Below are 12,735 nucleotides of genomic sequence, written 5' to 3' on the forward strand. Positions count from 1 at the left end.
CCCCGCCCGGCCCCCGGCCCCGCTCAGGCTTCAGAGCCGCGGGTGCATGGGGCAGGGAGGGGGCCGGGCGACCCCCGCGCCGAGCGGGGCTCCCTCGCCGGCTCACAGTGCCATGGACCCGGCCGCAGGACGAGGTGTGCAGAGGCCCAGATGCCGGCTTCCCCCGGGCGGCGGCAGAGGCGCCCCTCCCCCGTTGCGGACTCCGACGGAAGATGGGGGAGGGAGGCCTGCGGGGAAACGGAGAGGAAAGGGTTACTGAAGAGCTCGGAGGAGGGGAGGCGTCCTTGGTGTCTAGCTCCCCTTTCACACTAGCGAGAGACCAACTGTTTCCCTTTAGAACTGGAGGAGCCACCTTGACCTGAAGAGGGTCTCGCCACCAGCATGGGAACACTCGGGACCCAGCACTTGGGGGTGGGGTGGGGGGAGAAGGAACGGAGATAACACCCTCTAGGGGCATCATCAAGGGTTTAAGATGCAGACAGGTAGGGAGGTAACACCTTAGAGTCCAGGAGGAGCCCCTTCCAGATGCCCTCACCCTCGCCTCTTATCAGGACCAGGGCCAGCTCCTGTGGATGAGGCCTAGAGACTCCTCCAGCTGCTGACCACAGCCCCTTCCTCTTTGAGCTACCCAACCTCTGTGTATGGTCCCACCACCTGCCATGGGCTCTCTCTCATCAGTTCCTGATGCTGGATAATGAAGTTGCTAAATAATTCATTGGGATTAATTAAATGCCAATTCGTCGATGGTATCCCTGGGTAACCTGGCTGGGAAGGAGGCAAGGGACAGAAGCCAGCCAGGACCCAGACTTCCAGGCCCCAAGCCCTCTCCTTCCATACAAGGACTCAGGCACCTGATTCTGTGTCTACAATTCCCCCAAAACCACAATCACCCCCTTTCTGGGCCCCAACACCCTGCTCGCCAGCCCTGGTCCTTCCTGAACCTAAATGTCTGTCACCCTCAAGCTCCAGCTCCCAGGCTTCAGCCTGGGACATAGGCTGATACTTGGGCCTTCATTTCACCCCTGGGTTCCAGGCTCCTACCCATCCAGGGCTGGGGGAGCCACCAGGAGGCAGACAGCCTCATTTGCATAAAATTGCCTTTCTGAAATGATTACCCTTGTAACTGGCTGTCAGAGAGCAATTTATACCCCACAACGGGGAGGGGAATTTGCATCTCGTTAAACTCCGAGTCGTAATTATTTATATCCAACAACCCTCCTGAATATTGCATTGATTTTATTTTGGGGAGGGAGGAAGGGAAAGAGGTGGGGTGAAGCCTGAGAAAGAAACAGAGAAGGGCCAGAGTTTAGGAAGAGGCAGGGAAAGATTGAAGGGGAGGGGGGAGAGGAAGCAAAGAAATCACATGAAAGAGAAGAATAATGGATGAGAGAGAAGGCCTGATGGGGAGAAAAAAAGAGTGAGAAGAGAAAATTAAATTCCAAATTCCGACAGCATTTATCAATGCCCTGGATGCTGAGCAGTTTTACAAATGTCATTTTACTTAATCAGTCTGGGAGGTCCCATTATTCCCATTAACCACTGGGGAATCCCACATATTAAAGTCTGGGGACTTGCCCAAGGTCGCACAGCAAGTCAGTGGGGAACTGGGACTTAGATCCATGTGTCTCTGACTCCAGCATGACAAAGGGCAGGGCAGCCACAGGTGTAGTTCAGAGAGGTGTGAGCCAAAAGAAGAGAAGAAGGATCCTTGGAGAGAGAGAAGGTTGGATGGATGTGCTTCCTCCCTCCATGGGAGGAAGCTAGGAGTATGAAGGGAGAGAGAAAGCTAAGGCCCCCCTAAAAAGCCAGGTGAAGGGTGAGCAGAGAGTTGGGGGACAGGATGGTTGGGATGATATGTATGCAGAAAGAAGATGAGGCAGAGATGGCCTCAAGTGGCTGGCAGTAGAGTTTGAGGAGCCACCTCCAAGAGACCCTCAAATCCAGCTCTCAGATCCTTCCATCTGGCTCCTTCTGACTCCCTCCTCCCCAACCCTACAGACTCCAAGAGGGTCTCAAGAGTCCTGCCCCAGCCCACCTCCAAGGGCTGCCCCTTCCCAGGCAAGAAGGGAGGCAGTCCAGGCAGGCAACACCCTCTCTCTCCAAACACTGTCGCTAGTTATATATAGCTTTGCCACTGCCTCTCCTCATTGGGTAATAGAGATAATTAACATGCGCGGGCTAATTAGCCAATCAAATTAAATGCAGCACCTGCTCCCAGCCTGATTGACGCCCTTACCCCCCCCCCAACACACACACACACATACACCCTCACCCCAGCCCAGGGCAGGGGAAAGGGACCCTCAGGCTTGGGGAAGGGAAAGACCAAACCCCCTTTTCTTCAGAAGGAGCAGCCAGAGACCCCTCAGCAGAGGCGCAGCTCCAAACTCCAGAGAGTGGCATCCTCACGCCCTCCCCAACCTCCCCCACCCAGGGTCTCAGTCCGGCCTGGCCTCTCTCCCAGCCCCCACCCCCACTTCCGGACACTATTTTGGGGAAGGAATTAATTAGCTATCGATTTCTGCTGGCAGAAGGAATAGGATTTCGTGCTGCTGTCCAATCTGCCTCGGCTGCGGGGATAAGGGAGGGGATTCGTTCCCCGGCCCCGCCCCCCAACCCAGTGCCTGTCTGCTCACATCCCCCACGCTCTGCAGAGCGGCAGAGGGGTCCCTGCTGACAGAGGCTAAGGACAGGGTCTCCCTATTTCAGGAAGTTAGCGGAGGACAGGAAGTGAAGGATGGCGGAGGAGGCCTCCAGAGGCTGGAAGGCAGCCGCCTGGGTCCTAAAAATCAGAGGAATGTTACCTGTTTGGGGGATGGAAGCGGCAGTGGCCGGAGAAGGCAATGGCAACCCACTCCAGTACTCTTGCCCGGAAAATCCCATGGGCAGAGGAGCCTGGTAGGCTGCAGTCCATGGGGTCGATAAAGAGTCGGACACGACTGAGTGACTTCACTTTCACTTTTCACTTTCTTGCATTGGAGAAGGAAATGGCAGCCCACTCCAGTGTTCTTGCCTGGAGAATCCCAGGGACGGGGGAGCCCGGTGGGCTGCCGCCTGTGGGGTCACACAGTCGGACACGACTGAAGCGACTTAGCAGCAGCAGCAGCAGCAGCAGCAGCAGGGGTGGTGGCAAAGTGGGTAAGAGTCCAGGGGATGACTCTAAAGGTCTTTGTGTGCCCAGATGTGGAGGGAGAGTGTGGCAATGGAGCGGGTGCTGTGGGCAGGCAGGTGCCTGGCAGCAGCTGTGGGGGCAGATCCCGGGCTTCTGCGGTGCCCCAGGGAGGAGCTGGGGCAGGGGCTGGGCCTGCGGCCCCTCAAGGCTCATTACTCATTCTTCCCACAGCCCGCAGCTCTGCAGCACCGGCCAGCCTGGCTCAGTGCCGGGGCACAGGGGCTGCAGGGCTGGCCGGGAGGAAGCCCCCACCCTCCCTGTGTCCTCTCTCCAGAGAACACTGGGGCAGCTTCAGGCTTGCAAGGCAAAGATAACCCCAAGAGAAGCGTGAGCTAAGCGGACACCTGAGTCCTTCCACCCCACCCCACCCTAGAGTACCTGATGCTCTTCACCACCCCTGTCCCCTCCCTTCAGCCTCCTCCAGTCCAGGACCAAGCTTCTGCCTCCAACCCACCCTTCCTCCCTGACACAGGGGCTTCCTGCTAACCTAGGATACCCCGTCCTTCTTCAACTCCTGGCATGCAGCTCTCCTCCCTATGGGCCAGGGCCAGGGCCTTGCGCACCTACATCAAGTAAACAATCCCTGGAGTTGAGCCCAGCCCCTCCCCCACACTCATACCTTGCAGTGGAAGCCCCGCCCCCGCCCCGGCACCCTCAGTGTCCAGGCTCTGCTCCCCAAGATCGATGCTTCTCCAGTGCCCACTGCCAGAGCGGAGACACTGGCCGGAGCAGCCTTGGGATATCCTGCCTGCTGAGTGACATCAGTGTATCGTACACCACTAGCCACTGCTGGCCCAGGGCCACTGCTCCTCCAGGGAACAGACCTCTCCCCTGCCATCTGGGATTCTGCCCCCCAGTCAGCTCCCTAGCACCCCCTACCCACGGATGGACTCTGCAACCTTGAGTCAGTGGTGATGGGAGCTAGACAGGGTGGGGGTGGGTTGACTCAGCGACTCTCAGGACCTCAGCCCACTCTCAGCCCCACAGAATCCTGTCCCACGGATTCTTTCTGGGCCCTGACAGCCTCCTCCTCATCTTCCCATGACCAGACCAGTGCCAGCATAGCATCTGGGCTGTGACTCTGAGGCTTTCCACTGTGCATCAAGTGCCAGGCTGGACCACCATAGCATTGTCTTATATATCCTCCCGTGCTAGGAGGTAGTTTGTTTACCCCAGGCTTATAAACAGGGACCCTGAGCTTCAAATGATGGATTCATTTCCCCAAGCTCAAGAGCAGATGAGGGGGTCAGCTGGCTCCAACACCTGTGGCCTTTCTTCTACCCTGCACCGGCCACAGGCCACAGGGCGGTGTCAGGCTCAGAGAGCTCACCCTTCTCTGACCTGACCTTCGCTGGGGCCCTGCCCTCTTCAGACAACCCAGACTCTGAGTCTGCCCCAGGGGGGGCCAAAAGACACAGACCGCAGAGCTCGTAGAGTTCATCCTTCAAGTCCCAGAGAGAAGCAACCATAGCCCGAGGGCCATGAAGAAGAGCAAGACTAAAATCAAGGTTGCTGGACTTCCATTCTAGACGCTTCCCATGTACCCATATTCCACTCCTGGGCTTTCCAGTCTGACCAAAGTCCTCCACCCCCACACCACCAGCACCAACTGAATGAACGGATGTGAATTTCAGGGTTAGATTGTACCCACTCCAGCAGAGCCCCTGTCTAGAGATCTTCTCCCGGCATCCACTCAGCCCCTTCTCTGATGTCTACACCACCCCCCCCCACACACACACACACAACACACACACACACACACCTCCAGCCATGGGAATGCCAGCCTCTCTCTGGCTCTCCTCTCCTCAAGCCAGCTCTCTCTCGCGCCAGCTGGGAGTGTGACAGCAGGGGCCTCCCCCAGGCATCAGGGAGGAAGAGCTGGGTTTGCACACATTCTGGTGGCCCCAGAAGGCAGCCTGTGGACAGGTGGGAGAGTGTGTGTTATGGGGAGGGAATTTTTGGCTCAAGCGAAAGAGAAACTTGCCGGCAATCTAGAGCAGCCAACAGTGGAGTAGGCTGCCTCCGGTCAGGGGGAGGGGTGAGTTCCCCATCTGTGGAGGTGTGTGAGCTGAGGAAGGGTGACTAAGGCTCAGAGATGTTCAGCAGGGGGCTCCTGAATCACAGGGGAGGGGGCATCAGACAGCTCGAGCTCTGAGGGCCCTTTCAGTGGCAGAAGGTGTATTTTGAAGGGTCCTCTCTCCTCCCTAAAACCTCAGGCAGGATCAGTAAGCAAAGAATAAGTCCTACCCCCTCTTCCTGCTCCCTCCTTCCAGCTCTGATGACCTAGAAGTGACAAGGGAAGACCTCCGGCAAGTCCATGTTCAGACACATCTTGGCAGGGGGCAAAAGCAAAACCGAGAAAGTGCAGGGATCAGAGGCGCTGACTCAGGAGCCTGGGTTCATGCCGGCTCTACTCCCTTCCAGCTGTGCAACCTCGGACAAGTTGCTTAGCTTCTCGGGGCCTCAGTTGCCTTATGTGTAAAATAGAGATTTTAGTAGTGTTTTCAAAAGTGAATTGATATATGTAAAGCACTTGAAACAGTGCCTAGTAGAGACTAACGTGGAGAAGTATGTGTTGTATTAATAATCACTTTAAAACCCCATCTCAGCATTTTACAGTGTGCAAAACTCCATGTGTTTCTTGTTTCCTTCGAGTCTCACCGTAGCGGGATGAGAGAAGTAAGCAAGGCAGACCTTATAACTGTCCCCCTTTTGCAAATGGGGAAACTGACACTCAGAGAAGAGAAGGGCCTCTGAGTGGCCATCTCTATGGGACAGGATTCTGCGGGCGAAGAGAGGGTGGAGATCCTGAGAGCAGTTGAGTCACCCCCACCCCCACCTCCCAGCTCCCATCCCCACTGGCTCAAGGCTGCAGTCCACCTGTGGGTAGTGAGTGCTGGGGCGCTGACCAAAGGCAGACTCCACAAGGTCACACAGCTTGTCAGGGCAGAGCTGGGACTAGGATTTTGCCCCCTGGGCCCTTCCCCACACTTCCGGGCACTTCTTCCTACCTAGGAAGGTGGGAAAGAGATGAATGGGTCTGGAGATTAGCAGAGGTCCCAGAGCAGCACGGCTGGGAGTGGGTGGGTGTGTGTGAGGGTCCCCCTGAGCAGGTGTTCATGTACACGGAGAGAAGCCTACAAGGGCCTGGGCACCAGAGTGGCAGCTCACGATGTGCATGACGAGGCAGTTGCCAGGTGTGTGGGTCTGAGGAGATGGGTGGGCTGGGCACTGAGGTGCAAATGAATGACTCGATGCACTGGGGGCCAGAACGAGGGAGTTCGAGGTAGGCAGTGAAAGGCGTGAGCTCACCCCCATGCCCACCCCATGCTGTGCACAGCTGAGGGATGATGCCCCGGGTGGGTACATCCCAGCAATTCAGAGGGGACAGATGGCTTCCAGGGGTGGCCTTGTGAGTAAGCAGGAGGTGCCTGGGAACGTTCCTAACAGTGCCCATGACAGGCGTATGTGCGCACGTGGAAGGTCGTGATGAACATGGAAGTAGCTGCCATTTACTGGGGGCAGGACAAACACATCAGACAAAGTTCACAGAGTGCTTAACACAGAGCCAGGCTCATGGCAGGGACAGTGTGCCTACTCCAAAACCTGGGCGATACCACGGGTTCAATTCCAGGCCACCACAATAAAGCGAATATTGCAATAAAGGAAGTCACACAAATTTTCTGTTTCCCAGTCACACTGTTCGGTAGCCTATGATCCTGTAGTCCCATGTGTGACAGCATCGTGTCTAAAAAAGCAATGTACATACCTTCATTTTAAAATACTTTATTGCTAAAATACACTAACCATCATCTGACAATGAAGGGTTGGCACAAACCTTCACTTTGTAAAAAACAGAATTATCTGTGAAGTGCAATAAAACAAAGAATGCCTGTGAATACAGCCATTGTTATTATTATTGTCATCATGATCATCCGGCCTACTCCTTGAAAGAACCCCATGAGGTAGGTGGGGACCCCCCATTTTACAGATGAGGAAACTGAGGCTCACAGAGGGGCAGAGCTGAGTCCAGGCAGCCTCTCTCTGACTCTACCCCACCGTGGCGGCAACAGAGAGGGCTCTGGAAGGAGCGAGGATGGACTAGGTGCTGTGCACGCGCCAGACTGCTGAATGAGCCTCTGAGGGCTGCAGCCCTGCAGGTGTGGACAGGCCCAGGCCAGGGGCCGCCCGGGCGGAGGAGCGGCCGGGCAGGTGGAGCGGGCTCTGTCAGGTGCGGTGTCCCTGTGGGGGCTGAGAACGAATGGACAGTTTGGCACTATGCTGGGGTAGGGCCCCCACGCGTGAGGATTAGTGCTAGGGGCGGGGAGCCCAGAAATGGGAAGGTTCTGAGGAAGACAGGTGTGGCTGAGCACCGGGTCAGACCTAAAGGGGCTGTGGTCATGCGCATGAAAGCCTGGGGCAAAGTGCTTAGGACACAGAAGAGAACGGTGCTTAATGATGGGGTGGGGGGGGGGCGGGCTCTGTGAGGAGAGGGTGTGTCTCAGGGAGTGAGGGTCTGTTGGAAGAGTACAGGTGCGCCTGTACGAATCTGAGGTGGTGCCTGGTTGGACAGAGCGGGGGCTGTGTGCATCTGAGGGAGAGAGCTGACAGCGGGGCACTGAGGCTCTGGGGGCACGTGGGGGCCCTGAGGGTGTCACAGCAGAGCAGGGCACCCGGGGGAGGTCTCTGAGGCAGGCAGCGAGGTGGCTGCTGCTCTGGGCGGGGAGTGTAGGCGGTGTGCTGCTGGGAGGTGTATTGTATACGCAGGTGTATGTGCCTGTGTAGGTGTGTGTCTGGGTGGGTGTCACCGAGCATACGTATCCGTGTCAAGCTGTCTGTGTCACTGGCAAGGGCAGGCAGGAGAGGGTAGCTGGATAGAGACTGGAGGCCTGGAGGGGACAGAGATCCCCGCCATCCCCTCTCGAACCCAGCCCCCTCCTCTCAGGAACTCAGAATGTGGACTCAGCCCAGGTTGAGAAGCCAGCAGAGGCCTGGGCTCCTGGAGAGAAATCCCCAGCCATGCTGTGACCACCCGCCTGGCCTCTGCCTGCCGGTCAGTCCTGCCCACCCCTGTGGATCTGAGGCCACGATGGATCTGAGAACACCTCCTCTAGCAGGAATGAAGGAACCTCCCCAGCCAGACCCTTCTCCCCCAGCCCCTAGAAAGATCCAGCCCAGCCTCAGATTCCAGCATTCCTGGAGGCAGGAGGAGCTAGGGACCTGAGTGGCCAAAGCCCCACGAAACAGACAGCCTTACGGTGAACAGATCAGCCGACCTCCCTCCTCTCTTTCCTCCTCTCTCCTCCTTCTCTCTTCCTACTTCTCTGGCAGAAGATAGACAGTGCAAGGCCCAGGAGTCTACCCTGCCCCAAAAGGAACACCTAGACACTGGCAACGTGGACAAGAGGGAGGGGCAGAAATGAATGACCCCACCCCCCAGCACAGAAAAAGCCAGAAGTGTTTGGAAGCCTCGAGGCAGTCAAGAGGACTGACTGGAGACCTGAGACCCACACCCTAAGACGGATTTCATCACTCCCAGTCTGGACAGCTTCCCCCTTCACCTCCAGGCACCAAGGAAGAGTCCCCTCCCAGCCCTTGCTGGTTCAACGAGGCACTGAATTCCTTCACCTAGGACTCAGGTGGGGCTGGAGGGTAGAGACGACAACAGCCCCCCAAAGCCAGTTTTGCCTCCAAGGGCCCATCAAGGCTTCAAGGGCTCACACCCCAGCCCAAAGAACCCAGAGCAGAGAGATGGCTCCTTGACTGGGGAGGAGGCTGGGAGGAGAGGAATGGTCCCCTCCTCTTTGGGGGTGGGGAGCAAGCCCAGGGCCCTGCAGCTTCCTCTCCCTGCAGCACTCTCTGCCCATAACCCTGTCGCCGCCCCCAGCGCCTTCCCACCCTGGCACAGCCCCCTCCTACTGCTTTCCCAGGCTCCCCCTCTCATCATCCCCAACCTTCCCCCGCAAGCTTCCGCTTCTATCCCTCAGGCCCCCCATCTTTCCCGGCTCTCCACCAGCACATACCCATCTCTGCCTGGAGCACCTTGGCCCCTTCCCCTCTGGTCCCTCCCAATAACCTCCTCTCCCCTTGGCTCCCATCCCCCAGGAAAGCCTGGTCCTCCGTGGTGCCCCCGAGTATGGAGCTCTTGGCCTGGCCCTGTGCTCCCTGTCTTTCCACTTCTCTCCTTTCCCCTCCCCAGCCCCCTCTCCACCCCCCAAGCCCAGTTCCTCGCTGATGTCTCTCCTGCAGACCCTTCAGAGCACAACAGCTCCCCATTCCCTCTGGAGAAGCACTGCTTCCAGCCCTTGGGGCTAGCAGAGGCTGGGGACCCCCGCTTCAGAGCCTCCCTCACAAGCCCTCCGGATGCACCTCCTTCTCGCCTCATTCCTTCTTCAGTGACCATCCCTCCCACCCCGCTCCATTCACCCCAGCTCGGGGCCAGTGCCCCTTCCACAGGGAGCATCCTATCCCCAACCCCCCCGCCCCCAGCCGCTTAGCCGCCTCGCTGTCACCCAGCCAGCCCTCTCAGCGCGGCAGCGCCCCCGCCCCCCAATCCATCCTTCCTGCCTCCCCCGCCCCTCCAATCGTTCCCCTCCCCCGATCGGCTCCCGCCCCCCGCCCGTCTCCGCCGCAGCCCCCCCTCACCCCGTACCTGGTTCTGGGGGCGCCAGGAGGAGGGTGGGGATCAGAACCCCGGGGCCGCCCCGTCTCCGGCGGTTGGCAGAACCAGGGCCAGCAGCGTCGGCCGCCTCGCGCCTCTCTCGCTCCCCGCCACGTCCCCGCCCGCCTGCTGGTCCACCCGCCCAGCCGCGGTGCCGCTCAGAGGAGGATGCTCCGCGAGTCAGGGCGGCTGCTCCCGCCGCCGCATCCCTGCAACACCGACTGACGGCAGCATCAGCACCAGTGCCCGCCCCCCGGGCGCGCGCATTGGATCACGCCGCGCTAACGGACGAGCGGCGCAGCCAATGCGAAGGCGCAGAGGCCGCCGATGCCCGCCGCTGCTCCACAGGCCCACCTCCTTCCCCGGCGAGGAACCCAGGCGTTCCAGTCTCAGGGTATCCGAGTTCTTTCCCGCTTCTCGAGGTCCTTAGCCCTGGCGCCTGGGCCCCGAAACCGAGCAGACATCCGAAACCAGCCCCAATGACTTTTCCGGAAACCCAGTCGCCCTAGCCTCTTGCCCTGGGGTCCCGCACCCCCCGGCCGGCTGGACCGCGTGGCAGCTCCCGGGGCTGGGGCGAGTCGAAGGGGAAGCCGTGGGCCCAGACTTCGGGCACCGAGGGAGCAGGACCTGCGCGGGGCCCGGGCCGCAGCGCCCTCTGCTGGCCACGCCTAATGTCGGGCCCGGGTTGCCCGGAGCCTAAGGAAACGAGACCCCGCCCGCGCCTGTAAGGTGCCTTTCCCAGCCCTTGCCTGGCTTCTGCCTCTTACTGCCCAAGGGCTCCCTGGCTGCCCCTAGAAGTGAGGAGGGAAGGTTTTTCCTGGGAAAAGGACAGAGGCGCGGTGGGGGAGGGAAAGGCAGAGATGGGGGCGGGGTAGATCTAGGGGCTTAGAGTTTCACAGCCCTGCCTCATGGGAATCCCAGAGTTTGAAGCCTGATTCCCAGTCCTGCCTAGAGCTCTGGACTAGCAGCAGGTTGAGGGGCAGGGCTGTGGATGCACACAGCCTGGAGCACTGAAGGGAAGCTGGCAGGAGCTCCCTTCAACCAGAACTCTGAACCAGAAGTTTCAGAGTGAATGTGGTGCTGGAGTGAAGGTTTTCCCCGTGAGGGCGTCAGCATCACTGCACGGCTATGAATGTGGAAGAAGGGGCCCCTCACTCATTCAGCCAGCCCAAGGTGGGCCCTGGCACCAACCTGTGTACCACAAAGTCGGACGCTGGGTTTCTGAATGAGGCGGAGTGTGTGTGTGAGCGTGTGTGTGTGTGTGAGTGTGTGTGTGTGAGTGTGTGTGTGTGAGTGTGTGTGTGTGTGAGTGTGTGTGTGTGTGTGTGTGTGTGTGTGTGACCATTCTGCCCGCTCACTCCATGACCCTGATTTCTGTTGCAGGGTCTGTGATCTGCACAGCCAGTGGTAGGTGGCACTTCCTTAGCCAGAGGCTACACGCAAGAACACTCACATTCGACCACTATTGCAAGCACGAGCACTCGGAGGCATGCTCATGGCCATCCACACCTATCCATGTGTGTATAGGCATTCCCAAAGGAACACACAGGGACACCTACAGAAATGCCTCCCCCACCATGGTACAACACCCACAGGAAACACATGCTTGCTCAAGAACATACACAAACTTGTGCACACAGGGGCCTGGGGCAAGTGCATGCCTAGGGGAACAGGTGTACACAGAGGACCTTCCCGCGAGGTCGTCCTGGCGCCTGAGGCACTTTGCACAGAGTGGTCAATTACTGAGTAGATGTATGGGGACCCACAGCCCCTCAAGAGAGCTCTCTCCCCAGCCTGTGAGGGGATGAGAGGGGGGACCCAGGCCATAGGACCCTAGGGCTTGGAAAGAGAGATCCCTGAGCCAGGTTCCAGACTTGGAGGGCCTCCACTGACCTTGGACAGACCCTCAGGATGGCCTCCACCAAGCCCACTAGCTGAGCCAGAGAATGGGAACTGCTGAGTCAGGGCCAGTGGACGTGAAATTGCCTCTCTGTCCCCAGAACCTACTGCCCTGCCCATCCCCTCACTGCCGCTTTCCCTGCAGCCTACACACATACACACACACACACACACCACATATAACACACACAGACTCCAGGGCATAGATGGGCAAACAGGTGCAGTGACTCACAAAGACTCTCAAACCCTTATGGATGAGTGTGTGAAGGGGTGGGGGGAGATGTAAGAGTGAGCACTTACACACTCTGTGTGGTCACACACACCCCCCTCGGTTCCCTGGGCCACCCTTCCCCACCAAGGGCAGGAAAGGTCACCTGGCAGCTGCTGTGCCTCCCTGCCCCTCCCCCAGTTACAATGATGTCTCTCCCCACCCAGGTCCGAGGTTCAGACTGCTAGATGTAGTTGGGGCCCACCGCATCCAGACACCTCTGCCCAGTAGGCACCCACCCAATGTGGCCCTTCTCCCACGCACAGTCCAATGAGGACACACGGTGGAGGGGAATGCCGCAAACACAGCGTGCGTGCCTGTGCACACACATGCACACACACACACAACGGGAAGCTCGTCCACCGAGTTCACACGGACAACCACAAAAAGGCAGTTGCGTGTCACACTCTCCCAGCCGGAGCCGACCTGGGCACCCCTATGCGTACACACACACTGGCAGAGGACGGCTGGGGTTGGGGGGCCGCAGGGAGGGGCGCCGACCAGGCTGCAGGATGGAGGCAGCGCGGGAGGCTGCGCAGGGAGCGAGCTGCTCTTCACAGCACAATCGCCAGTCTGTTGTTATAGCAACTCAGCCCCCAAATCGTGAAACGGATATTACAGCCTCGAGAGGGGGAAGGGCGGGAGGGGGCTGAGGACAGAAGGAGGGGCAGTGTGGGGTGGGGGGGAGTACCCAACAGGTGGCCAAGCTGCAGCTGAGAACAGGGTGGTAGGAGGAGG

Source organism: Ovis aries, chromosome 21 (assembly GCF_016772045.2).
Source record: "Ovis aries strain OAR_USU_Benz2616 breed Rambouillet chromosome 21, ARS-UI_Ramb_v3.0, whole genome shotgun sequence".
NCBI lineage: Eukaryota > Metazoa > Chordata > Mammalia > Artiodactyla > Bovidae > Ovis > Ovis aries.